The sequence below is a fragment of the Ambystoma mexicanum genome, chromosome 11 (genome assembly GCF_040938575.1).
Source record: "Ambystoma mexicanum isolate Mex_15411 chromosome 11, UKY_AmexF1_1, whole genome shotgun sequence".
Classification (NCBI taxonomy): domain Eukaryota; kingdom Metazoa; phylum Chordata; class Amphibia; order Caudata; family Ambystomatidae; genus Ambystoma; species Ambystoma mexicanum.
Window position 1 is genome coordinate 996,174,736 of NC_090934.1, and position 27,454 is coordinate 996,202,189.

A 27,454-nucleotide genomic window follows, 5' to 3' on the forward strand; every position below is an offset into this window, starting at 1 on the left:
TTGCTCTTTCATCCTATAGGAACTCAGGGCATACCACATTAAAGATTCTGTGCATAATGCAGAGAGCTTTAGAGCAGCCTGTTTCTCAATGGATATTCAATATATGGTCTTTAGGGAAGGCGAGCTCTGAGTTCTCGTGATAGGTGCAGTGGTTGTTTCTTGGCAGCATGTTGTACTCTCTCAAGTCTTCCTATAAAATAGGTGGGATTGCAGAGCAGTACATTGCCAGCATAACTAAGCGTTGAGAGGTCCACCGAGGTAGTGGTGGGAGGTGTGCATTGTGCAGGTGATAGGATTATGCTACTTGTTCATGTGAGATTTGACAGAGTGTATTCATGTCAGTATCGACAAGTTTCATACTGTCTTGCTCGGGTTGGGGGACAGGCCCATGCAAGTAGGCCACAGCAGAGGTTGTGCAACATGTGCAAGGTCCCCACTTACAGGGTTTCGGGTTTGTGTGGTGTAGTCCTGTAACGGTATTGCTTGAATTCTTTCAGGCTTCTGATAAGGTCAGGGATGTCCATGGTGGTGGATTTGTTTACATTGATGGTGATCTGGGTGATATTGGCGAAGTGGTGGCAATTTAGTCCGAAGGATTAGAAAAAGTGGGATCATGTATGCGTTGAAGAGCCAAAGAACATAACAATCAGCATTGTGGTGTGGCTTGTGATGGAAAAGGGGCAAGGTTAGTGAGAATGCTTGCTGGGCCAATTGTATGCCCAGTCTCATGAGCATGTTTTTTAGTGTTTGGTGGGTGGGCATGTCAAAGGCTGCTGACATGTCAAGGAGGATGGGCGTCCCAGTATCACTGTTGTCTTTTCTATGTAGGATGGTGTCCAAGACCAAGATCCGACTGGCATCTCCACCCCTCAGAGTTAAAGAATCCTACTTTATTTGGGAAAGCATGAAGTGTGCCTCAAAGTAGTTTAGGCTTTGCTGGTAGACAAAGGATTTTAAGTTGTGATTGTATGTTGGTGATGGATCTGTAGCTTGAGAAGCCTTCAACGTCATGGGAAGGATCTTTAACCACTGGTTTTACCTGTGCTTTCTAAATTACGTATAGCCTGGTCTGACCTCTGGAAGGAATTGACGAGGGATAAGAATAGGATAGAGGTGATTGAATTGCAAGGATATGTTTGATAATAAGCAGTGGGAAGAGATCAGTGTGGGGGTCTGTTCGCCTTGTTTTTGACCAGTTGGTGTAGTCCCATGAATTTGGATTTTTGGGTGCAAGTGTGGGAGGATGGTGGGGCTTCTGGCTTTTAGGATATTGGCTTGTTTGAGTGTTCAGAGACGAGTTAGAAGCAATTTGTTTTCAGATGTTGCAGGTAGGATAGTTGTCTTTTCGTAGGGGTTGATTTAATTCAATTTGATGCATTTCCTGAAGGAGCGAAATTTGTTGAATTTGTTAATGAAACATTGGCTGATGTCTGAGTCTGTTTCTATCATTAGTCTCTGCCTTTCAGCACACCTCAATTCCCCAGTCACTCTTGGACAAGTTTCATGCACTAGGTTACTAATTTTACTCATCTGCTAAAGATTTGTACAGAGAAGATTCTGCAATATCCCAGTTACTGGAATAGGGGGAATGCAATGAGATTCCAAAGATCAATCTCATTCCTTCATTTGGACCGAGACACTCCCATTTTACCGCAATGTGACTCCTGGTTTAAATAACCGGCATTCATTATATATCAAGCACAGAGCGACACTGTAATCTCAGGCAGAATATCACTGTTATAGTCTAATCTATCGGATGCCAATTTTCCCATTTTTTCATTTCCACTTTTTTATCCACTTCCTCATATTTTGCCAATACAAACCTCTTGACGCATGTTGGCGCTGTCACATCTAGTCAGCTGGTTTGGAAAAACCGGCTCTTCCCTGTTTACATAAGTGGTTTCATGTGAGCTACAGAGCAATAAGCCTCCACATTACACAAGCACTCTTGAGCACATCTCAAGTCCATCCTGGAACCACACATTACTTATTTCTAGGACCATGCATCACCAGGCCTAGATATTGCCACTTACGTTAAAGGTGTACAGTAAAACCAGCTAAACATTAATTTAATTCCTTCTCATGCTTTTTTTATTACCAAGCACAGACTAAAGACACACATCCCTACTACCACAGACATTCCCTTTAACACCCCCCCACTAAACAGGCTGGCGCGTCATTTACCTAACCTGTCTTTGTTCATTCTATTTTTATCTTTATATCTATTTTTTTCTGTCCCTAATCTATTCCCTCCCACCAACGGACTGGATAGACCCTGGCAGGTTCACAATACACCACTGCCAAAACAAGGCTGAATGCCAGAAGACCACTATGGCGGTGAAGGGCACAGCATAACAATATCTTAGCAAAACATAACAGAGTTTGTGATGCGTGATAGTGGACCCAGGTTAATGGACTTTTGAAGTGTGGATACCTTTAGTAAAACAATGTCGGACTTGCTGAATACCCCAGTGCCATCCAAAAGGCAAACCACAGGCAGTCAGAGAGCCAGCAAAGCCAAAACTGAAATGTGGGAAGAGCACTGCTTTTTCCAGGCCTAAACCTAATGCTCCAAGACAAATGGAACTGGAGCATGCAGGCCCCACCTCAAAGGGAGCATGATTAAAAACTACGACCACAGGGGGTCTAATAATGTAATAATATTTCTCCTTGGGGTACCTAAATTTGCAGCCAACAAGCGTGAATCAAGGGATGCCCTCCTAAACAAATGCCTGCACTGGCTTTGAACTATTAGAGGCCATGCCTCTCTGTCAAGGGAAACCATAGTGGCATGCAATAGAATGGCGAATGCGGGCGAAACCCCCTATGATTACGTAAAACTGGAATTCAGGGACCAAAGATTGGCCAGGGGAGTCGTGGGTGATTTTGGGTGTGTTGGGCAGATACCTAAGTCTGGCATTTCAATTGTTCTGCACCCATATTGTAGATCTGTCGGCCATTTGGGAATCATTTAAAATAAATATCCTTTATCTGGAGCGAATATCTCCCCCTTGGGGAGAAGGCCAACTAGGAACCAAAGCTGACTGGGCCTATGGAGTTTGCGGTCTCCCGAACTGTGCTGAATTGGGCTCTGATTAACCAATGGAAATCTCTTTTAACATGACGTAATAAGGAAATGATGTAAATGTTTGTTATTAGGATGTACTTTGCCGGCCTTATGACTGAATAAAGTTAATTGACTGACTGATAATTAAGCATACTGACCACAAAAGTGATTGGTGGAAGGTTTCAAATTAATCCAAACCACTGGCAATTGCTCTGGCAGGAAAAAGACTGATATGTTTGGGATATTTCTTCTCTGTGAAAGATAGTGAGCTAAAGACTCTGGGTAAGTCTCTCGTAACCAGGACTAATGTCTGGCAGAGGGACTCCCAGGACCCCCTTGTTAATTTGCATATTTAAGTAGCTTTGGGTCTCACCATAAGTTACTAGGGGAATCCAGACGTGGACCCCTTGCTCACTATTCCTAGAGAGGCACAGATCCACCCTACTGATGAGGTCCAACCAGACCGAAACACGTGTCTGGGGTTTCTGTTGGTACTCTTGTTCAGAGGAGAATTTCCCAGCATTTTGGTGCTGGACTGCCCCAGGGCAGGACAAAGACTGATATGTTTGGGATATTTCTTCTCTGTGAAAGATAGTGAGCTAAAGACTCTGGGTAAGTCTCTCGTAACCAGGACTAATGTCTGGCAGAGGGACTCCCAGGACCCCCTTGTTAATTTGATAATTAAGCATGCCAACAAAACCACCCAACAAAACCACCAAACCACCTAACCACCTAACACCTGCCCTGAATATTATATCACTGCCATTCAGTCCCTTGACCTGACAAATGAAAGACACCAATTTTAGTCAAAAAACATAAATTCCATGTCACATCCGAATCGGTGTATCATAGGCAACATGCAGACCCATTTGGATAACATGGATCAGTAAGATGTGTAAGTAAGGTGCGTTCCAAAATCAATTTGATAATGGTTTAAGACGTATGTTGAAGCAATAAATGACCCTAAGTGTTTTAAGGCTAAAAGTCAATTTCGCTGGTGGAATAGCTATAATGGGAAATGGTTCCTGCCAACGTGTTCATTCAGCAGGGACATATAAAATGTCGCTATCCTAAACTTACCCCGTTATTCCTGACTGATCACTCCACCTATTAGTGGATCGGACTCTGGGATCGTATCATGTCAAGGACTAAAAAAGCGAAGCAACTAAAAATATTTTTTTAAATGCTGATTCGATACAAAATATTTTTGCTGCAGATGAGCAAAAGTTAGAAATACACGATAACCAAACATTTGTCAGAGAACCTTCACCCACATAAAGTCCCATTTGAGTAATATTCCTTTACTAGGACTAAGTTACCCAAAAGTCTGGTGTAGATATGACAATGCACCAACCCAGGGGGCCTGGCCAGAGTTGACCGTACCAGTAAAAAAGTCCTTAGGGAAAACCCTGGAAGACTTGGTTGTCTCTGAAGTAATAAGTGCACCTTGTCCATGCTGCTGCCCTTCATTAATCGCAGCACACTAGTATACCATAAGGCTATAGCATCCTACCTCAGTAGTAGAATGATGCAATTCAATAAAACCATGCTTGGTAGACCCAGCATCCATGCATGATAATCTAGGATGAGTTGTATACATTTGTCTTATCCCTACAGCCTCAGACAAAGAAAAGAAAGGATGTTATTAATATACTTCGGATGACCTTGATCAAGAAGCAGAGGAAGGGCTCTAAATATAAACAAACAATGGGGCAAATTCATCAACTAAATGTTTTTGATTCTGCCAATCAATAAAAGTGTTGGGGAAGTGCAGCCTTCAAGGGATTGTTTAGTTTCATTTAATACTTTAGCGATATCAGCCACAGATAGCCCACCTGTTTTATGGTGCAGAGTAACTCCTAAACACATGACCGAGTTGCAGAAGAATCTGGGATATTTCATTTGATCACATAGGTTTTAGCCAAGATTCAGTTTATACCTTAGAAGAGATCAAAACTTAAAAGTGAGAGCATTAATCTTGTCAATTGACTCCTTGGGATTAGGGGTAACTCGAAGGTGTCAGGCAGTTCTATGAAGCTGCGACCCCCCAGAGAAAGCTAGCCAGAGCATTTCTTTTAACCATAACCATTCAGAAGAACAACTGGCTTGCATCATTAAACACCTTCTTGGCATCCATATGTATCTGGGCCAGTCGGGATCCTGCCCTGATGGCATTATGAATGAATATCAAAACAGAATCCTTATGGCTTGGCATATCATGTCCCAGCATAATGCTATGCAGACAATCATAGACCAAACATCCCTCCAGTGGAGCAATTCTGCCGGCAAAGACGCTTGAGTATATTTTGCACTTTGCATTGATTAATGCTGTTTTTGATAAGTGCTGCAGGATGTAGGATTGTACCAATTTTTCAAGAAAATGCCTAGATTAGATTCTTGTCAAGAGTAAGGGATCAGACCAGTTGCCCTTAAAGACTTATTCAGACTGCCGAAAAAGAAGAAGATAGGCCAATAGCCCCCTTCTCTCGCTCCTCGCTCACAAGTCGTTAGTACATGCCAAGTTTGCTATTTAACTCGGCCGGTGTTTCAGGGAATGCAGGCATCGTAAACTCATAGTGCAAAACAGTTAACATTTAAGAGTAGGAAGAAGTGCAAGTGTTGTGTGTGCCAAGTTCACTCACAGTCCACTGAATAGTGCTAATTTAACATTTCTGTAAACAGTGAAGTGTTAAATGCGCTAATATCTACATGCAGAGATATATAATCATTGGGAAAATGCATTGCTAGTTGCCCTTCAAAAGATCATGGTTGTAATTTCGTAAATCAGGATAGAAATAACAACATTTTTTAATAAGAATCAAAAGACATCAACAAAAACTCTATTTGGGATAAAAGGCTTAACAGAAACAATACAAAAATAAAAATAAATGAAAAATAACCTGCAGCATACCTAAGTCTCCAACAGAGGGATTTATTGATCCAGGATTATAATGCAGTACAGGAGACCTGGGCAGTGGTCACTGAAAAGCAAAGGCTATCTTGTGGGTTGGTGTTGGGAATAGGAATGTGCTAAGTTGTGGAACTTTGCATTCGCACACTTCATGAAATTGCCTGCAAAACATTGCACGCTTTATGAAGTTGTAAACATTTTTTCAGGTGCTTTTAAATACCAGTCTATTAGGTTTTGCAGTTGCTTAAGAATGCAAATTACAGTGATAAATGGTGCTTTGTGGTTACACTTTCGGAAACAACTGTTCCCCAAAAATATATGTCACTAACATACACCCTTCGCGAACCAACAAAGTCAGCGCAGAGAAATGGTTGCGCAAACCAATTCCTTCCCAGTAAAAAGGATGACAGAGACAAGCATGCTATTCACTGTGGGCAACAGGCTAGACAGTATTCCACTTAAACTGTCTATCTAGCATGGCTGCCCTGGGAACGATGATTGACTACATCCTCATGACTGGAAGAACCTTGATGCAGTCTTTGCTCTGCTGAGTGATCCTCGCATTTCATTTTTTCCTACTAGGGAATACAGGTAATGACCAATTACATTTATCAAACACATATTTTGTGTAAACGTTTGCGGCTTGTTTTTATTTTTTCCAGAGGGATGGATGGTGGACATAGAGGAGGCCTTCTTCATGTGGACCGAGCATGAGTAAACTTCTGCAAATGCAATGATGCAATTTTTGTTTTCTGCTAATATACTTTGGCACTAATCCAATTCTGCAAATATAGTAATGCATGTTTTGTTTTCAGATCGATGTGCTTTATCAATAATACTTTTCAGCAAATGGGGTCATGTGTATTTACATTCTCAGCAAAACTGTATTTTTGTGAACTTCATACAAATACACATGCAGTTGTTTTAGCCACAACAATTGGTGGTAAACGCAATCTGATAAATGAATGGTGCGGGTAAAGAACACTGCTCTCTGTGTAGTCGAACAAAACAGGAATCTTTTCAACTGCATCCAACTGAAAAATTAGGAACTTCACACAATTAAACCATTGGAACTAAAAATGTGCACAGCACTTGTTGAGACCTGGGTTAGAAAATTATGAGTTAAGCGGGCACTCAGACTGCAGACTACAGATGAACTGAAATAAATGTTGTACATCCCATATGAAACCAACCTCCTGTCTGAAGATGTCCTGGTCGAATCATGCCTAGATTATGAGAGTGCAATACATGTAGGCCTGCCAGCCTATCAAAACAAAGGGACCATACCAAGTCTAGAATGCCTTTGGTTGACTCATCTCCATTGGCTTCCACACATCTTGGAAGCATTCACTGGCTCTCAGTGCATGCCAAGATCACCTCCAAGATCCTATGTGTGAAATACAAATGCATTGATGTTATGGCCCTCTCTTACGCAAGGAAAAGACCATGCCGTCCATGTGATTGGTTAATGCCAGCCTGCCAGCAGTACCGAACAATAAGTGCAGTAGGGGAACCCTGCCTCTGGAATAACCTTCCTTACTCAGGGAAAATCTGAGTGGGGGTGTCTAGGAGTGAATCACAGCCATAATAATATCCATTTGAGGTTGCACCCAGGAACAAAGTCAATGTGGACAATTCCCTGTTTGCAATCCAGTAGGGAAACGTTGCAGATGGTGTGGTCCATGAATGGCTGAGATGGATCTCAAGCTCCCATCTGAGGAAGAAGTTCCCTGCAAGGTTGAGTCCAAGGACGGTTCGTTGGTCGCGTTTCAGTACCTGGTGCCCTGGGTGACAATTGTGCAGTTTGATGTTCGCACTTTTGTGCACCATCATGGAGGTAACATTAATGGCATTAATCAGAGTAGTATCTATGTTTATTAGTAGGTACATTTAAGTGCCCAACAGCTCCAATGACCTTACAAAAGTAATGTGTGGTTGGCCAGAACAGGGTAAACATGTGTCCTGATTCCTTGGTAGTGTGTATTGTAGGCAATGTTTTTTTTTATTCCACTGTAGATGTTGTTAATAGCTCCCATGTTCAATATTTGGGTTCTGTGAAGCTGCATTCCAGAAGAGACTGGCATGGTGAAATGATATGACATATCATATCATTTCACCATGCCAGTCTCTTCTGGAATGCAGCTTCACAGAACCCAAATACACATATCATAATATGGCATTTGTAACACGCCTATACACAAGTGTTTCAAGGTGCGACGAGGCAAGGAATGGTAAACATATGGAGGACAGAGACAGCGATCCTAGTAGGCCAAGTGACATTGAGATTGCGCAAGTGCAGGGGAGGTGGAGGGGAAAAGTGCCAGGGGAAGGGGGAGGTTGCACATGGGATCAAAACAAGAAGTGTGGCCAGCAGCGGCAGGTGCAAGGGTAGGTGCTGACAGCAGATGTTCAAAATTGCAGGTAGGGGGACTGTAGAGTTAAAAATACAGACCCAAGTGCAAGGGTTGTCGGGAGGCAGTGCGGGTGTGCAACTGGACGGGTAGGGCCCTGGCCCCGAAATCAGAGGGTAGCCAGGTGACCAGAGCAGTATCAGACAGCTGGTTCTCCTCAAGTTTCAGAGAGGCAGGGAGCCAAAGAAAGAAACCAGAAAGAAGAAGACAGGCTGCCAATTAAATACCTTGACAATGCCCACAATTTTACCGTTTCCGAACAGAAGGACCATGTGCTGGCCAATGGCAGATCTGCCAGAGCTGTCAGATCTACAACTGTCTAGAGGGCCAAAGAAAGCAGGCTTCTCCTCCAGGGCACAAGCAGTGTGTCTTGCTCCTGAAGGTTGCGGGAAGGGGGTCGCAGCCAAAATTTAAGCTGAATCCCTGAGTGTTTTTAATCTCTGTTGGGAACATGACCTCCTATAGAGCAAGTCCAGGGGCTGGAAGCCTGTATCTGACAGGGCTCTGTTTGCGGCCACTAGTAAACGTGCTGCTGTTAGCCAATGACGTCCTTTGTACAGGGAACGTAATGTTGGAGAAAGCAGGAATGCCTGTCAGCTGATGTCACCTGACTCCAAAAGGGGAAATGTAGTAAAAAGCAGCACTCCATAACTTGCCTTAATTCCTAAACGTGTGGGCCAGTGCTCTTCAATTTCTTTTTATTCTGAGCCCCCTGCCCCTGGAGTAAAAATATTACTTCCGAGTCAATGTAATCCTGTTTTAAAGAGCATTGCGCCCCCCTGGGCATCCTTTGGGTGTTGCGAGCGTGGGGACTGGATATCTTTGTTTACTTGGACAACCCTTACCCGGCAATGCTTATGGTAAAGGGAAAACCATCACATGAGTTACCCACAGACTGTGATGCAGGAAACCCATTGGAAAGTGGAAACCCACTGTCCCCCTGGTTTTCAGGGTTTTGAAAGGCATATTCAGCCACACGAGATTCCTAAAGCAAGGGCTTGCAGAAAGGGAAACATGTTTTGCGTCTAAGCACACAGTTGCCATGTGGGTAGAGTGCGGTGTAACCTCTAAGGACCCACTGCTTTCTATCAACAGTACACTTCAACGTGACCATTCAGGGCATGACAAGGATCTTGGAACATCTAACGCAGGTGATAAGGGTTGTCATGTCAGGTGCCAATCCTCAAGTCAACCCAGCCATAAGTGTCATAATCTCAGATAGCATCTCTCTTTTGGCATGCAACCTTTAGCATGGAAATAAGACCCATAATATATTAACTACACACTTCAAGCACGTTCCCAGGATACCCAGGAGAGAACCACAAGGGGGGTAATAAAACAGCTGCAGTCGCAGAATCCGTTTCAGCATCTGCGCTAGGCGTTTGGAAGGGGGTCACTGAGGTGGGATGCCGCATGGAATACATCTGGAAGAGATGGCCCTCCATTCACAAATGCAGAGAGGAAAACTACAAGACACGATATGTCTTTGGAATAGGAGCTGGTGTATTTACAATTGTAAGGAGTTACTTCCAAAATCCTTTGTTTCTTCCTGTCTCTGGTTTGCAGTTGGTGCTGCCACTGCATGGTCACTCTCTGTGTGATGGGGTGATGCTGCTGCATGGCCACTCTCGGTGTGATGGGGTGTTGCTGCTGCATGGTCATTCTCTGTGTGATGGGGTGATGCTGCTGCATGGTCACTCTCGGTGTGATGGGGTGATGCTGCTGCATGGTCACTCTCTGTGTGAGGGGGTGTTGCCGCTGCATGGTCATTCTCGGTGTGATGGGGTGATGCTGCTGCATGGTCACTCTCGGTGTGATGGGGTGATGCTGCTGCATGGTCACTCGCTGTGCGATGGGGTGTTGCCGCTGCATGGTCGTTCACTGCGTGATGGTTTTGGAATATTAGCATGTACTGGTGATTCTGAAGTTGACTATTTTGTGTTTTTAGTGTTCCGTTGGTGCTTGGAATTGTGCACTGATATACCATTATGGTTTGTTTATGTGTTCCCCAGTTTTATTCGTCACAGTCGGACTTGGAGACCAAGCTCGGACTGTCTTATAGGGCAATAGGCCCAATGTCTGAACCAAAAATGCAAAAAGGTTGTGGGGGCCAGTTTTTGGGTCAAAGTGGGGCACTTTTTTTGGCCAATGCGGGACAGTTTGATGAGTGACTTCACTATGCGGCTAATAGTTTTGACCAGTATTGCCGAATAAATATTCTTTAAAATGTGCAGTTTGCATCACATCTGATCAGAAACGTCGCCCTTGGGTACTAGTGAAACTGCGCCACAAAATGAATGAATTCCCATTTGCAACTGTGGGGCACTTTTTCGTTGGTGCCCGAGACAATTTTATGCCCCAGTCCGACCCTGTTGGAGACTCTTTACGTTGCTGGAGTTGAGGGTTTTGGGTTTTGTTGCTCAGCAGTTTGGTTAGACGTAGGGAGTTTGGGAGGGCTGTATGAACTAGTGTGAAATTGGTGAGGCTTTTTGGTTGAATGCTTCCTTTTCTTTTATATTTTCAGGATTTTTAACCAGTTTTCGTGATTCTTCGAACTGGTGTTAAGAAAAAGAAGAGGGGAATGGCATGCTTTCAGGTAAACAGAGTTAGTGTTGCCCATCGCACCCTACTTGCTGGGTTTACTTCCCCATCAGTTTCATCTTCTCTTGAAAAAGGTTTAATTACTGGAGAGTGTGGGTGAAATTAATGTGGAGCACACATCTCAATTCTTCTCATTGCTTACTGTGTGTACAGAGACTTCTAATGTAGATGTGACCACACTGTGCCAAGGAGTACTATGAAAGCGAGGCCCAAGGATGTACACACGATTCGTGACGTACTATATGCTGAACCTTTGACTTATGATAGACTGCTGCATGGGGAAATCAAAGAATACCATTGAGAAAAGCCTACAGACGTTCCAACAGTGGTACGACTAGAAAGCAGCGATAATTGGCTACCAACCAGGAAAACGTGTGAATCCTTGAGCAGAAGCACAAAATGCGGTGAATAAGTGGGCTGGGCCTAACCTCTTTCTAACATTGAACTGTGTTATATTATTTGATGAATAGAAGGACACCAAGCACCCAACTTGATCTTACATGGATACCAACTCAAGCATTCCCATTGTAATCCGGACATGGAGTTGTTGAGGCTACCATCATATTGCGAATAGAAGAGAAGGAATACTTGATGGAACCTTTGCCAATTTGCTCAACCTTTGTCAATTTGACATTGAAGCTCCTGGAAGACTATTCTAGTGGTAGTTTCTCCACTTTTTCTTCGGGGTCTTCTGCCAGATATCAGTATTTACTGGTTGATTGGTGTGTTCAACACGTTTGGAACAGCCTCCCCCTCTCTCTTCGTCTTGAGCAGGACTTTCTTAAATTCCGGAAGATACTCAAGACCATCCTCTTAATAATAATAACCACCTTCACCTCCTCCTTCCCTCCTGCTCTCCTCTGATAATCTCACAGTTGCTTGTTTGGTGTCCAGGGCCCTTATGCATCCTCAGAGCCCTAAACTCCCATACCAAATCGCCCCAGCTTCTGTCTATCCTCAGCACTTGCCTCAGCTCACCCTCCACCCCTGCAGGATTGCAATTACCTTACATTCCACTTCACCTGTTGTCCGCCCATGAGCACTGTGAAAAACCTGAAGGCGTCTCACCCGCTAGTCCCCAGGGATCTGTCATCCAGATGGCCAGGACACAGCCATCACTTTTGGATCTAGTTCCTGGGGGTGGAACAGTGCGGGAGGATCACCTGGGTGGGGGTCTTCGTGGAGTGGAAGTGGGACACCGGGCGGCGAGACGCAGTATCCCCTTCCCTGTAACACCTTTACCCCATCCTACCAGGTAGGATACGTAGTGACTCAACCCCCCCAACCCGCTTTTCCAACACAAACACTTTCTCATGGACAACTCACTGTGAGGGAAAACAGACTAACACCCAAGCCAAAAACCTGACATGTCCAGCTACAATGGTCAGGCAGGTTCAGGCAATTACTGATCATTACACACACCTGACTTCCATCACACTTCCCCACAGGGATAAAAGACGGAGCACAAAAGCACACTCTGAGCAAGGTAATGCAAATGAGGAAACAGCAGTTCCAAGATGACAGTTTAATACAAGGAGAAATCCGACAAGACCAGAGAGGGTTGCAAGAATGGAAGTGCCCTTGACCTTTTCGGAAAGAAACTGCTACTTTCACAAGCCTTCAAGAAAAAGAAACATAAGACTGGGAATTAAAGCTGAAGAAACGTCCATTGTGTGTCAGAGGTACACGGTGCTCTCCCTCATCGATACCCAAGGCGGGGAGGAGTGATTGCCGCTGTTGTACTGTCCTTGGCTCCTACAACAAAGCAGTGCCAGTAAAATTAGCATATCCAGTGAGTCGGAGAGACTGATAGCAGTCCGGTCTGTGTAAGAATCAAGGTTGCAAGCAGCAACATTGTGCCGAGAACTCTGAAGGGAACAGTGTGTGAAGCATATGTGATGAGCGACGTGAATATAATTGAACATCCAAGGAGTGACTGAACTTTTGAAGCCAAGATAGATACGGTATACAGAGTGGTCCGGCACCACGTGGGTGCTCATTCGAAGGTCTCTGTTAGGTATCCAACTGAGAGGTGGCAAATGTAAATTGTATATTCTGAAATAGAAGTGGTCCTGCAACGGGTCCAGCTAAATCTGTTCACATTCAAAAGTCTTCAATAGCTGCTAGGAACTGCAATTGGTCCGAGCCTGGCTGAAGGAGACTATTTGTGTAAGAGGAACGATCTGAGCCCGGCTCAGGGGGATCCGGGGTGAACTGTGAGTCATCCGAGAAAGAATATACTCTGAACATTGGAGAAGGGGATCTGACCCCAGAAAAGGGGGATCCAAAGTCACAATTGTGGTATAAGAAAGGGATCTGAGCCTGGCTGAGGAGGATCCAGGGTGAAAAGTCTATCACCTGACTTGAGTACTTGTAAGAGGAAAGGAACTTTTCATTTGTTTTGGTACATCAGGCCCTCTGAATAAAGAGACCTTGATAATTTAAGAGACCTGGGCATAGAAGGCCCTGATGCTGGTAATGGAACTGTGTCCTCATGCCGAAGAAGCCAGAGAGTGTGCTATGCTCTAGTGAACTGTCTTGTCTTGTGCTGAAAACGTGGGGAAGGGAGGCCAACGGCCTAAACATCCTGACATATCATTTTTGTAAAGACTTATTTCTTTTTCATGAACACTGCACTTGCACATTCTAAATACTCGCAAAGCACAGTAGGTTTGTCCTCCCCCTCCGCAACTGTATTGAATATTTTGTATGTATTTTAATTTGTTTCTCATCAATTGCCCTGAGGGTGCTTTGAAGCAGTATGTACTTCCTGTATAAGCGCCTAACAAGCGAACAATAAAAAAAAAAAAATACCTGTCAGAAACACTAATCATGAATGGTACTGAGGAGATTAGTGAAAGGCTATTCATAAATGTATACATTAGCCCTCAAAATGATCTCTTAAATTGACTCCAGTGGTGAGATTGTCAAGTCATTTTAGAGGTAATAGAAGCTATTCTGAAACAAATGTTACAAGGGGAATAAGAAGAAAAGATTATTGACTGCAAGCCTGATTTTGGTCAGCTGAGGCTGCAACCTGTCTGAAAGTGCCACGCTGTATCACTGCACCAGAGAGTAGACAATATAACTGAGCATTAGAGTTCAATTTACCACTATCTCGCTCTCTCAGGATTGGTTTGTGTGTGCTGTGGTGTGTGATTGCGGAGAAGCAGATGTGTGTGAGCCTGGGGGCAGAGTTGTCCTCATGCAGGCTCAGGGATGGAAAGTGCAAGTGTGCATGCACAAACACACCTCATTTCATGCATGTACACAGAGGTGGTGTATGTGCTTAGGTATATGAGAACACCCAAAGGTGTGGGTAAGCATGTGCTTCAATGCTCAGTGTATGCAGAGGTGCATATGCATATTTGTGTATACCAAAATGTGTGCACTTAGGTGTGTGAGTAGGTATGCAGGCATGTACAATCATAGGTGTGTGTGCCTGTGCATGTGTGCATGCACATGTATGTAATAAAATGCAGGTTTGTGAGCATGCACAACTGTGTGCTGGTGTGCACGAGCAGTGCTGCGTACATGTACAGAGTTGGACTCTGAGGTGTATGTGGTTGGGCAGCTAGGGGATGTGTACACTGACATGTGTGTATGTGTGCGCACAGAGATTTGTGCATGAATGCAAAGGTGTATGCATGCACACACAGCTCTGTACACATTCACATACCATGTGCAAAAACATCTGCATGCATGCAGGTACAAAGAGGTGTGCGCATGTGCAGATGTGTGGCAGATCATGCAGAGATGTACATAATCATTTACATCGATACATACAAATAGAGGTGCATGACAGCAAATTGCATGTGCATATGGGCGCATGCCGTGCTGTGTGTAGATGTGTGTAAGGGTGCATATAGGTAGGTGTGTGTGGGTGTGTGTGTACCCATGTGGAGGTATATACGCATGTGGAAGTATGTGTGCGTGCATGCAGTGGTGTGTACATGTGCTGAGGAGTATTTGTGAGGTGTGTGTGTGTTAAAGCATGACATATGCATATAGATGTGTGTGTTATTCCCATAGGTGTTTGTGCACAAGTGGATGAGTGTACCTGCACAGAGCTGTCTGCAAGTGCATAGGTGTGTGTGTACATATGTGTTGAGATAAACACTTTCACAGAGGTGTACAAACACTTGTGTGTGAGAGTCTGAGCAGTGGAATGTGTGCACTCACAGAGGTGTGCGTGCTAAGGTGTGTGCATGAAGAGGTGTGTGCAATCATGTAGTTATGGCTGCATGACTTTACACACAACTTTGCACAGAAGCATACACTGCATGCATAAATAAATGCATGAGTGCACATACTCAGAGGTGCAAGAATGCATGGAGGGTTGTGACCATGCAGAGACGTGTGCATGTGACTATGCACATCCATGTGCACAAACCTCTGGTGCTGGCAGAGTTTGTGCATGCAGATATGAAAGGTGTGTGCATGGATGCATGGGCAAGTATGCATACACAGTTTTTAATGCACATGTATATGTGTATGTTCACGCACATAGCTGTGTGCACATGCATATGTGTGCATTTTCAGGAGTGCACATGAGGAGGAGCCTGAGAAACTTGGAAAGAAAAACCGCAGCGTTTTCCAACACAATAACGTTGTATTTATGTTTGCGGTCGCTTCAAAAGCGACCGCAAACATAAATACAACGTTTTTAAAGCTGCGGTTTTATTTGTAAGTTTTCCGGGCTCCTCCAGCCCGGAAAACTTAGAAAAAAAAACGCAGCTAGTGCTTATTTTTTGTAAAAAAAATAAATAGCACTTACCGAGATTCAGCTGCAGCTTTCCTGCTCTGGTCTCCGGTCCGCGTCCTCCGAGTCCCGGCACTAATGAAGGGAAAGCCACCCAGTGGTAGACTTTGTTTACTACAGCTGGCTGGCTTTTCCTTCATTAGTGCCGCAAAAGCAAAAGCCAGCACAGGAGGGCCTCCATTTCACAAAATGGCTGCGCCCCTGTGCTTGCTTTTTCGAATTTTGAGCTTGAATAGCTCAAAATTTTACATAGGAAGTTTTCAAACGGAGGATGGTAGTATTTTTTTTTTTATGTGGCCTATCTATTTTTTAAATAAAATTTTTTACTAGACCATCCCTTTAACTGTGCGGGACAATTAGATGCCCTCACCTCTATGGTGGACATACTTTTAGGTATCTGCACCAAGTTCTAGAGTGAACAAGCAGGATTTAAGAACTTGATGATAGAGGTAGTAGAAAATACCAAAATATTGGGATAAAGTGTTGAAGAAATTGCGAAATACAATCTGTTGGAGACTGATAGCCCTGCCCCTACGGAGATCCCTTTTGAAGATATGGGTGAATTGAGTGAACCATGCCCTATAGCTGAAGAAGAAAGGGGAAGGGTGGATGCCACAGAGTTAGAGATTGTGGAGATTACTAATATAGAAATGGAGATGAATGAACATTTAGAGCAGGATAATAGCATCTTGGAAGAACAGCATAACTCCTATGGTACAAAAAAACTGACCTGACGGAAAAGAAATAATAAGAAAGGAACTAGAAATAGGGGAGAGGGGTGGACTAAAATTAAGAAAGTGAAGATAACTAAAAAGAAAAATGGTGCCCTGGCGGAGACAGTCTCAAATAATATTGAGATTGAGCGTGTGGACACAGGCGTCTGATTCCAGCTGAACAAAAAACAAAAGGCTAGGAGGGAGGACACTATTAATCCCATTAACAAAGAGAAAGGTATGACCAAGTGGCTGATAGGGAACCTCCCTAAGGTTAGTGAAGAAATAGCACCATACCTAGCAGAAAGTGTAGAACTATGTGATACAGTTGTAGATGAAGAACAACATGTGGAATGTGAAAATACGAAGGAAAAGGAGGTTCATGAAGAAGTAGAGGAGCCTGAGGTGAGAATTTTAGATATCCTGATTCATAAAGTAGTAGATAAAATGAACCCCAGAGAAAGAGAAATATACATAAGAGAAATGGAAAGGCTGGCAATGTATACTAATAGATCTACCTGCAATATAAATCTGAGAGGGGTAGAGATAAGAAGGGGAGATGTGAACTGTAGCCTGGGAAAGAGTATTAAAATAATTGAAAAACATACACGGGAAAATAGCCCTTTCTTAAACAGAAAATGGCTGCTAGAGAAATTACTGCTGAGCCCCTCATTGCAGAACATATAAATGACAGATATTGAAAGAGTGATACTGCCAGAAGTGGGTAGTTGGGAAAATTGGGCAATAGTGCAATTCAGCAAAGCAGTGATTGTAGTTTTTTTAAAGGAACATGCTAAGACTGTATGCGGTAAAGTGTATGAAATAGTGTTAACTAACAACAAAGCAAATTTAGATTTAAAAGTAATTAGCCCACAACTTCAAAAAATGCCTACAAAACAAGGATATAAGAGAGATGATAATTTTGAGAAATGGGTACCAGATGGAGACTATCGAGAAGTACACTGAAATTAGAGGGAAAGGGGAAAGTAGAGATTCTACCTTGGAATAGTAGAGGATTCTACCCCATTTTACATAAAGGGGGATTTGAAATGCTGGAAAAATGTGATGTAGTTGCATTACAGGAAACTTGGATAAGTGGAGATCTATCAGTAGATGGTTACAGCATTTTGTATAAATGTGGTATGAAGGGTGAAAAAGGAAGACCAGTGGGAGGACTCTGCATAGGAGTAAAAAAACCATATTACACTGAGAGAATATAGTAACTGGGGCAGCTCACCTTTTGTAATGAGTGCTATCGTAGGTAATCTGGGTTTTCCAGAAATATTATTGTTAATAAATGTTTATTCCCGACCGTGCAGTTCAAATATACCAGCAATAGTTGGAATTATTGTTAGTACAATGGAAGGTTGGATGCGAGAGACCCCAAAGGCAGAGGTGATGGCTGTAGGTGACTTCAATGCCCAATGTTATTTAGCGAAAGTAGAAATGGAAAAATGGGAAGCATTGGAGGGAAAATGTGGATCTATGATACCATCAGGGTATAGAATAGGGGGAACACAACATAGGACACCCAAACAGGTGGACACTAGAATTGCCTAGGTAAAATTCTTCCAAAACCATGGCATGGAATACTTAGAGCCGGATGAGAATAGGAAAAGAGAAACTACCTGGTGTAATGGTAAGCTAAGTTACTGCTTAGACTATATGTTTGTGAGCAGAGGGCTTTTGAAATATATAAACTGCTTCGAACATATGGATAGTAACCTGAGTGACCATAAAGTACTGAAATGCAAATGATCTAGTAAGCCATATCTTAGTTGGCAAGAGGGTATGACCCAGAATATGCAAAGTTCCCTAAATCGAAATAGGCTAATGTGGACAGAACGGAATCTCTAGAAATGTGATAACATGTTTAATAGAATGTCCCTTGATGGACAGGAGACTGCCCTAAATGGTCTAAATGTAATAAGTAATTTGTTGGGTATTATACTGAAAAATAATAGAAATTGGAAAGTCGTACAAAAGGTAGGGGAAAAAAACGATAATGTCTTTGATAGTCAGATCAATAACCGGAAAAAGGATCTGAAAGAAAATATAAGGAAAGTAAAGAAGATAGTGTATGTGGAGGAAAGAATGAAGAAGCAGAAAATATCGTCACTTAAGACCAAATATTAAAACTGGTTAAAATCATATAAACAGAACATTAATAATGCGAATTGGCATATTATATTTGTACTTTGTAGGACTTAAAACTCAAAGACATTTTGGTACTTGTTTCGCCAATATCTCTTAGAGGAGAGAGGTGGAGATTTAAATGGTGTTGGCCGAGAAATGTGGATAGATCATATTTCTCGTCTATTCTTTACCAAAAATAGCAGTAAAATTACTGATGGACAGAATTGGAAGAGAAACGGGCCCACATTTCCATATGACCAACAAGATATAGTACAAGTAACAAAGAAACTTAAATCTTCTCTAGCACCCGGCCCGGATGGGATTGCAAATATAGTCATCAAATGCAACCCTGACAAATGGGCCTGGCTACTGTTCCATCTTTTCTCTTCCATTTGGTCAAGCAGCAAAATCCCAGATAGTTGCCGGAAAGCCATTTTTGTCCCAATGCATATAAAATGGGTCAGAAAGTCCCCGTACAATTATCGAATTTTGGCTATGGCAGATAGTAGTTGTAAAATCTTTTGCTCACTGCTATTAAGAACTATTAACAAGTGGAGCAAGGAGAATCAGCTGCTGTCTATGCAACAAACGGGTTTTAGCCAAGATAATAGTACCTTGGACAATTTGGTTACATTCAATTACATTATATCTGATACTTTGGACAGGAAAGGAACCAACCTGTATGTCTAATGTACGCGGACAACACCATTTTACTAGACAAGACACCAGTGGGTCTGCAACGGATGGCAAATGCGATATAATTATATTCAACAGAAAATAATCTAAGTAATCATGTCGGAAAAACTAAGATCATGGTGTTTGGGGGAACGAAAAGCAGGCGACTATTGAAAATTGACTCTAAAATAATTGAGGTGGTTGAAAGTTACCCATACCTAGGAATACCCATTATAAATAAACCCCCAAGTTATTTTCATTTTGATATGGTGAAATCGAAAGTGACCAAAGAATTGAACCTTTTCCGAAGCTATATGTGCAAGAAAGGGGGATATTCGGTTGAAGGTCTCCTAGAAATGTATACAACTTGTATTCTACCTGGGGCCTTATATGCTTTGGAATCTGTGGGGGAAAGAAGTATGGGGAATCTTGGAAAAATAGAAGGGAAAATGTGGAAAACAGCATTATGCTTGCCTAGATCAACGCCCATCGAAGCGATTAGATGTGAATTGGGCATTACCTCGCTGGAAACATTAAGGAAAATAAAGTGTTGTAAACTGTATGTCAAAATGGTGGTCAAGAATTACAAAGAAGAAACCTGGTGAGTTTAATAGGGGAAGATATAAAAAAGAAAGAAAAGGGGAATACATTTATTCAAGGTCTTAAGTCCACTGCCCTAAGGTTCCTAAAAACTGTTAATGTGAAGTTGTCTATGGCGGCAAGTGATATCTGGCCTATGTATAAAGATCTTAAGAAGAAAGCCCTCACTTGGGATGCTAGTGATGACTTGACTACCCAAAATAAAAAGCAAAGGTACAAGATGTATTCATTACAAGGGTTAAAACCCTCTGTTCCACGAAATTATTTATTAAAGGTTAGAAATAAAGAATTTGTGAGACTCATCATCATGCTGCGGTTGAACATACTACCCTGCCGTGAGTATATCGATGCATGGTCAGGCATATCAGAAGAGGAAAGATTGTGTAGGCACTGTCGTAGATTGGTAGAAACCTCGAGACATTTGTTAACAGAATGCCAAGAGTTACAAAAGTATTATTGTAAAGTTTATAAGGACCTCACATGTAATTTAAATATGATTGGAACTGACCAATTTTGGTCACAAATATATATGGCAGACCCTTTGTTATACATAGGAGCAGCATTTTATATTTGGAAGAGAGTTGTGGACAAACCTCTTAATGTGTTACAAGGGCTGTATGAACAATGATTTTATGTGATAATTCCAACAAAGAGATAATAATAATGATTTGTAATATGCTTTTATAGAAGTAATTGTGGGTAACTTGATTTGATGATTAATGTATAAATGATTAATAGTTTTGTGGAAATATTGTAATTGTTATTAATTTGTTTTAGTTTGTAAGGCTTTAATTAACCAATTTGCAATTTAAAACTAATTTAAAAAAAAAAGTTACAAGATTACCCCTCCAGCTCTACTTTTCATCCCTGTGTTTTTATTGATTTGCCTGCTTACTGGAGACGCACCTGCCAAAGTGTGGCTGATTGAAGGTGCTTGAACATTAGAGATTAAAGCAAAGCGACCTAATGAAAAAGCACACGCTAAAACCAGCTAGTATAAATGGAAACTGGCAACAGCTCCCAAAAAACGGGTGAATAAATACATAACAATGAAAATCAAAAACAAGCAACAGTCAGGCAGAATCCAATGAACACGCATTTCATTTTTGAAACAAAATACACGATTGCAGAATATATTTTGCCGACCTACTCTTTTGCAGAATTTTCTATACCGATTTTTCCACTTTTTTACAACAAAGTGAAGGGGGAGACCTCACCCCTTCACTTAACTTATAACAAACCTAAGCGCGTATAGAATTTCAAAGCAGGGCAGAGCATAGACACTATAGCATGGTGGTGACACAGGACAAAATATGCCATGGCTTAGCATACCAAACAAAACATAATGCAACATAGCAAAAACAGCAAGGCAAAGGTTGAATGTCCCTAGGAAGGTAGTGGAGTGGGTACCACCCGCACCACACACACACACTCAAGCACACACGCACACTCCTCCAAACTCACAGTTTCTAGATATGGAGTTAGCTGCTGCCCAGAGGGTTGGCTGCTTTCAAGATGTGAATAGAAGATTGTCTTGTAGGCCATGGCCCAGGGCTCAAGGGCAAGAGGAGTCCACTCTTCACACCCTTCCTTCCTTGCACCCTAGGGCAAATTGCACACATAAACACCTGCACATGCACCACACAAACTGACATGCATGACTGCACAGTTATGCATGAGAACACTGTGGACATCTGCTAGCGCTTGCACACCCGTACGCACACTCAGACACCTGATTTTCACATGCTCACACACTATGCATGTGCTTGAAGACACATGCATGTTGGCACCGCTATGCATGCACACATCTTTTTACACCAGGCTGTCACCCTTTTGCATGCACTTGTATACCTGTATATGAACACACCTCAGCACACACACGCCTCTGCCTGTGTTCACACACCTGCACACAGGTCTGCACATACATACCTCCAGAGATTGAGAGAGAATGAGGTCGAGACCTAGACAAACATGTCATTTTCAGTGATATTGTCTCCAGTGTAGGGCAGTGATATAATGTGGCCCTGTGCATTTTCAAAACGGATGTATTCTCAGATGAACAATGTCAGTCTGCAAGTCATGTGTGTATTCTTTTGTAACATTTGCTGGAGATGGGCAAATATTCCTCCTAAAATGGCTCCCCAGACGTGTCAACTTGAGTCCTCCTTTGGGGAGATGATAGTCAGATAGTATATTGCTATTCTGCAAGGTGCACCTGATAATTACTTCAGTGTTTTGTTTGATACCACACCTTTAAAGGCAAAGCTGCTACGATGGTGGACCTGGAAGAGTGATGAAAAAACCATCACTACGTTCCTAAAGCATCCTTGTGGTGCTTTTCTTCCAAAATCTGATAGATTATGCACAGTCGTTTGACGCTGGACCGCAAGTGGCTGGAGGGAAGTCTCCACCAACCGCGCGCTGCCGCTGCTCGAGAGGAGAGGTCAGCTGCCATGCACAGAAATGGAAAACTTTGCACGAGATGTTCTACCCTATTTCTCCGCAGGAGCTGCACCAACTGGTGCTGACCTTCTGGTGCACGCGGGTCCCATGCTTGCGGTACCCATATGCAGCAGCAGGAGAACGCACCATGATATCCTAAGCATTACAGGGTTTGTGACTCCTCCACAATGATTCCTAAGTGAGAGAAAGCTCTCTCTAACACTCCTACACTGTGAAGTTACGTGCCTGCAAGTTGGCAATTTGCTAAAGAACTTACCAGTGACAGCGTCTCCCAATCCCTTTGTGACCTTTTGGCTAAATGTCTCCTGATCACTAGTTGGCCTTAGTAGCAATGGGCCTCATTACACGGATGGCGGTAAGGGTTTACCAGTACCGGTATGGGTACCAGTGCTGGTAAACTCTTACCGCCTTACTACGAGGTCCCTTTGCGGGTCCCTACCTTAACGGCTGGTTTTACCAGCCATTAAGGACGTGACCCGCAAAGGGACCTTGGAGGTAATTACGGTACTGCAATTTGCGGTACCGTAATTACCACCTTCCCCATTCCCATTGAGCCTATGGGGGCGAAAATGGGAATGGGGAAGTGCCATGGTGAATGGGGAATTACCGCCCCCACACACCTTGGAATAGGGCGGTAATTCCGCCATTCACCATGGCGGCCTCGGTAAAATGCTGGCGGCAACCATAGCGCTAATAGCGCCATGGTTACCGCCGTCCGTGTAATGAGGCCCAATGTTCCCTAATCCTTTGTTGATCTTCCGTCAGTGTGTCTCCCGATCACAGGTTGTCTTTAATCGAAAGTGTCACATAATTCCTCAGTGATCTTTTGGCCAAATGTCCCCTGATCACTAGTTGGCCTTATAGACACTGTTCCCTGATCCTTTAGTGATCTTCCGTCAGGGTGTCCCCCGATCCCAGGTTGGCCTTATCAAAAGTAATGCATAATCCCTTAGTGTTCTTTGGTCCAAATATCTCTTGGTCATCCCTGTTTGACCTTATTGAGAGTGTCCCCTATTACCTTGGAGATCTTTAATCCCTGTGACTTTTGATCACTATTTGGCGTTATTGACAGTGTCCCCTAATCCCTTAGGCATCTTTAGTCCCTGTGTCTCCCAATCTCCCTTTGGCCTTATTAACACTCTCTCCTAGTCCAGAGATTGACTGAGCCGCAATGTTTCTTAGTTTGCTAGAGAAATTTATTAGCGTTCCCTTGCCCTAAGTTTATCCTATCCCCATCTTCTACATTTTGTACTAGACAGTGGGCCTCATTACACGGATGGCGATAAGGATTTACTGGTACCGGTAAAATACTGGTGCCGGTAAATCCTTACCGCCTTACTACGAGGTCCCTTTGCGGGTTGGGGGATTTAACGCCTGCTTTTTGCAGGCGTTAAAATCCAATCTGCAAAGGGACCTCGGAGCTAATTACCGCACCGCAAAATTGCGGTGTCGTAATTAGCGCCTTCCACATTCCCATAGAGCCCTATGGGACAGAAATGGGGAAGGGCAATGGTGGAAGGGGGATTTACCGCCCCTCCAACCTTGGAATGGGGCGGTAAATCCCCTTTCCACCAAGGCGGTGCCGGTATTTTACCGGCATGAGCCATGGCGCTAATAGCGCCATGGCTCACCGCCTACCGTGTAATGAGGCCCAGTGTCTTCCAGACCGCACCAGTTGGGTGCATTAGTCCCAGCATCTTTCAATGTTTAGTGCCCCCATATCACAGTATATCACATTCCATAGACCTACTCCATAGTGTGCCCAAGTGTCTCATAGCCGAGTAAGCTGCCCACTGCTCGGTGATCCCCGGTCCCTAGTGTGTCCTCCTCCAAAATCTCCTATCCATATAGAATACCCATGTTCTAATTTCTCCCAGGCCAACATGTACAATAGCGCTGGTGTCTACCCATGTATAATGTGTCCTCATTCCTTTAAGCTTCCTGTGTGCCAGTATTCAATGGTCCACCGAGTGTCCTGGCACTACTATCTCCCAGTCCACGGGTTTTTACTAGCCTGGGTGCGTGATTTTCCAGTCAGTGACCTGACCGCAGTATCTCCCAGTTCCTTACTGTGTCTTCAAGTCTGGGCCTCATTACAAGTTTGGCGGTAGCTTTGCCGGTAAAACCTGCAGGCTGCCACCAAACTTGTGAATTTTTCCGGCCCCTGGCAATGGGAAAATACAAGGCCATTACAACCCTGGTGGACCCCATATTTCCCCATTAGCAGGGGCCAGAAACTTTTACTCCCAATTCCCTTTGAGCCCCAAAGGGCTCAATGGGAATGGGGAGGCCGGATACACCGGCACCATTCAGAATGGTGCCGTGTATCCGACATGCTCTGCTCGCGGATGCCGTAACACCTGCAAGGTCCGAACTGGTGGGTGAAAAGGCACCCGCAAGCAGAACTCGTAGTTTGCCGGTCCGGTAACTACGGTACCGGCAAGCTTACTGGTACTGTCGCTTGTCTCACAGTCCCTAGAGTTCCCAAGCCGTAAAGTCTCAAGTGGCCAACTTGGGTGCATTAGCACAACCTTGCCTTGTCACTTGGCATGTCTTGACCTCGGTCTCTACCAGCCCCTACTTTACGTTAGCGTTGGTGTCTCCCAGTCGACAGTGTGCACTAGCCCCAGTGTCTCTGGGTGTCTAGGTGTGTTTAGTTTCCATTGTTGCAGGCATTCTGCTTCTCTAGCCCCAGTGCATTCCAATCCCTCATACTGCCCTCCCCCCAATATCTCCCAGTCACTCATGCTTCCATAGTGTCATGGGAAGCCAGTCCCGTGGGCAGACCTCACCCCTGCAGATTCTGTGTTCCTTGGGTTCACGTTTCCCAGGGGTCTCTCGGCCGTTGCGTGCCTTAGACCCTGGGTGTTCACCTTTCATGTGCGCCCTGGCACTAGACCTGAGATTTTCCTAGCCACAATGCCTGCTAGTGTCCAAGCCCATACAGGGCTCTAGCCCCAATATGTTCCTATGGTGCCAGCTGACCTAGCCTTGTTGTCACGCAACTCAAGTGTGCCATGCTCCAGTGCCTCCAATGCCCAGGGGTGCTGGATCCCTAGTCTGCGCCAGTTCCCAGTGTGTAATAGCTCTAGTGTTTTCCAGTCCCTTGTGAGCCCGTGCCGCACCAGTCCCCTAGCCTCCATAGAGCCCAGTGCTTGCCATTATCGGGTCTGCACTAGTCCCACATCATTAGTGTGTCCTAGTCACCGCGTCTCACGGTTCCTATGGTGGCTCAGGGTTTTCCACTCTACACTGAGGGCTGGTCGGGGTGCCTCCTAGTGCCTAGCTTGCTCTAGCCTGTGTGCTTCTTAGTCTCCAGCTTGACCTAGCTCTATCATCTTGAGCATCTTCTAGCCCCAGTGGTTAAGCACCCTTAGTTCGCAGTCACACTCTCATCCCAAGTCCGCCAGTCCCTAGGGTGCCTTGCCCCGTGTGCCCCCTAGCCCCAATCTCATCCTAGTTCCTCATGTTGCATGTTACCAAGCATCTCCCTGTCAGGTATGCTGCCTTGCCCCCAATTGCCAACCGGTCTCGTGGGCAGTGTGTCTAGTCCAGGGCCCACTTCCTATCCTGGCTTGACTTATCACGAGTCTCCTTTAAACCTGTATGCCCCCCAGCCTCTGTGCATTCAATGTGCAGGTGTGCTTTAACCCACCAGTGCCTTGATGGTACCAGCACCCGTGTCCCCCAGTCCCTGAAGTGCCCCATGCACTGTACGCCCCAGTGCTGTGATCTGCCCTAGCATTAATCCCACGGACCCAGTCCCTCCGAGTGCCGGGTGCCTGTATCCCTAGAGTGCCCAGAGCCCCGTGCACCCCGCTCTAATCTGTTGTAGACCCACATTTGGCCAGAACCTTAAAGTGCCCTAGCCCCAGCACATCACACTCTGGAGAAGGCCCTGATGCCTCTCGCGCCATACTGTTCACGCACCCCATTATCTCCTAGTGTCCTAACTTACCCTAGCCCCCTGGCTGCCAGTCTGCAGTTTCCCTTAGCCCAAAATGACCCCCAGTGTCCAGCATGCTCAGGTGCCCTGGTCGGTCGTTTCCCATTCTATAGCGTGACCCAGCGCCTGTGTCTCGCAGCCATTCGCTGACCATAGCCCTATACTCTGTCAGTATATAGTGTACCCTAGCACCAGTGTCTCCAAGCCATGTGGGCGCCCTATACTCTCACTGAGCCTTAAGAGTCCTATTGATCCCCATTCACGTCTCCCAGTCATTACTGCGCCCCAGGCAGTCTCTTATCCTGTACCAGCGCCTCCCAGACCGCATTTCCCCCCCCCTCTCAAGTGTCTCCCTCCTCATCCGCTGCGTCCCCTGCTGACAGTCTCTTGTGGGCTCAATGTCTCTCCGGGGTCTAGGTATCCTTCCAGCGCGCGGGATCTGCTCCTGTCTCTTGAGAAGGCGTCGCCAGGTGTTACGCCCGAACCAACTCCCCCTCTCCCCCCTCCGTCCCCCGCCGCATGCTCTCACCTCTGCCGGGCCGATGTTGTTTCATAGGGCACCCCTTGGGTTGCGATCTTGATCTCCGCCAGCAAAGTCGGCAGGAAGCAAACTCAGACCCCCGAGTGCGATCCTCCCCAACACGTGCCCCGCGCGCTGGCAGAGGAGCCCCGCTCGCCCGTGCAGGGCCGAGGACGAGTGGGAGCCGGGGTGTGTGTGTGTGTGTGTGTGTGTCTGGGAGAGTTTATATATATCCACAGAGATGGAGATGCGCTGCACCCGCCTCCTCTCTCATACACACTGCCCCCCTCACACCCACTACACCCCCCCACCCCTCTCTCTCTCACACACACACACTACTCCTTAGCAACGTCCTGCCAGGCTGCTCTGCCAGGCTCCTCCGCTGTGTCTTGTGAGCAAGGCACCTGCAGCTTCTCGTGGCAGACTGTCGTGTAATTCAATAAGGGCAGCTCTTTCCTAACTACCCCGAGGCTGTCAGCTCTGGGGTCTCCAGGAGCAGGGAGGAGGTGGGGGCGGGGGAGAGGAGACTCCGGCCCACAGTGCATGGGGCAGAGGTTACTGATATGTGGGTGGGAGGGCAGAGTGCACATTAATGCACAGAGAGAATCGTTGCAGAGAAGGCATTGGCCAGGGAGGACGGCAGGCAGTG

At 44.8% G+C, this 27,454-nt stretch overlaps 1 protein-coding gene across 1 annotated transcript in view; it reads right to left on the reverse strand.

The window, feature by feature from the left end:
* The window catches only part of ANKRD34C (ankyrin repeat domain 34C), a 111,901-nt gene extending 84,874 nt beyond the window's left edge, over positions 1–27,027 (reverse strand). The window contains exon 1 of the mRNA XM_069624181.1: positions 26,815–27,027. The gene's annotated coding sequence lies outside the window, so the exon portion shown is untranslated. The remainder of the gene's footprint in view (positions 1–26,814) is intronic.
* Between the last annotated feature and the right edge of the window lie 427 nt (positions 27,028–27,454).